Source organism: Octodon degus, unplaced genomic scaffold (genome assembly GCF_000260255.1).
Source record: "Octodon degus isolate 3935 unplaced genomic scaffold, OctDeg1.0 scaffold00005, whole genome shotgun sequence".
NCBI lineage: Eukaryota > Metazoa > Chordata > Mammalia > Rodentia > Octodontidae > Octodon > Octodon degus.
The window spans coordinates 12,977,156-12,978,616 of record NW_004524581.1 but is presented as its reverse complement, the minus strand read 5'-3'; positions in this window follow the sequence as shown (position 1 = coordinate 12,978,616).

The window sequence follows — 1,461 nt, the reverse complement described above, 5'->3', positions numbered from 1 at the left end:
GTGCCAGTGGGTCGAACCATGGTCCCTGCCCTATGCCTAAACTTGCCTAAGCAGGCGCTTTAGACCACTGAGCTATCTCACCAGCCCCCTATTTATACTTTCATTGCACTTTTTAATCTACTGGATATCTGTTTGAATCTGTTTCATAGACTCCAGTTTTTTCCTATGTTGGGTACTCATGGTTTCTATCATTTTCCTAAGCTCTTCTACTTTTTTAAGTCTGTATCTGCTTTAGCGTACATGAATATGTCTTTCATTATGGTCACCATCTCTGTAGTTATGTGAGAAATTGCTTTTTTTTTTTTTTTTTTGTACTGAGAATCAAACTCAAGACCTTGCACTTGCCAGGCAGGCACCTGTAGGACTGATCTAGTTCCCCAACAAGAAATTATTTCTGATTCAATCTTTTTTGAGTCTCATTCATCTGCTTTGTGACTTCAGCCATTACCACTTCAGAGAGTACAGGTGGGTGGTTTTTGAATGATTCCAGGGGGCCTGGCCCTAGCTCAGTTCTTTAAGTGGCTGCTTCCACCAAACTGTCAGCCTCAGGTGGCTCTAGTTTGATCCCCACAACTCTCCAGCCAGCTAAACAAGCCCTGAGGGCATTCGGAGCAAAAAAAAAAAAATCCTTATGGGCTGGTGAGATGGCTCAGTGGTCTAAAGCACATACTTAAAACAAGCTTAGCAAAGCACAGGGACCGCGGTTCAATCCCCCAGCACCACATGCCAGCCAGCCCCGCCCCCTGGTGGGCTGAGCTGGCCACACACACAAATAAATAAATTAATTAAAAAAAAAGATTGAATGATTCCACTTCATTGCCCCTGAATTTATTTGCCTTTGGTGATCTGGAAGTCTGGGGTTGCATCTTGCTTAAGTGTCTTGTCATTTTCAGTTTGTTTGTTAAATTCTGGGTTGATGCTTGTAAATTACTTACAGAAAATAAAATTATTGATAGTATTTATTACCCTTAGGAATTACTGCTTCACAGAGGTATCTTCCTGGTGTAGCTGGGTTTTGAGTCTGTTGCAAGATCCTGCCTCTTCAATTTATTGGAGGTGAGAAGTTACTGCCTATTTGGCCCAGTCCCTGGCTCTTTTGGCATGGGTTATAGTATATTTTATGATCCTTAGGCAGTCTCACCCTTGGTATACTCAGAAGAACAACTGATTAAAACAATTATGTCACTTTGGCTAAAGTAGTCAACTAGCAATAACAATAGCAATCAAATATAGCCTAGAAAATGACAAAGTGTAGTGACTGTTCATTTGCCACCATATGGACCATCTGAAGTATATCTGTGGTTATATAACAAAATCTAAAATAAACCAGAGGGGGCTGGTGAGATGGCTCGGTGGTCTAGGGCACCTACTTAGAACAAGCTAAACCAAGCAAGGCACAGGGACCACGGTTCAATCCCCCAGCACCATATGCCAGCCCGCCCGCCCCCTGGTGGGCTGAGC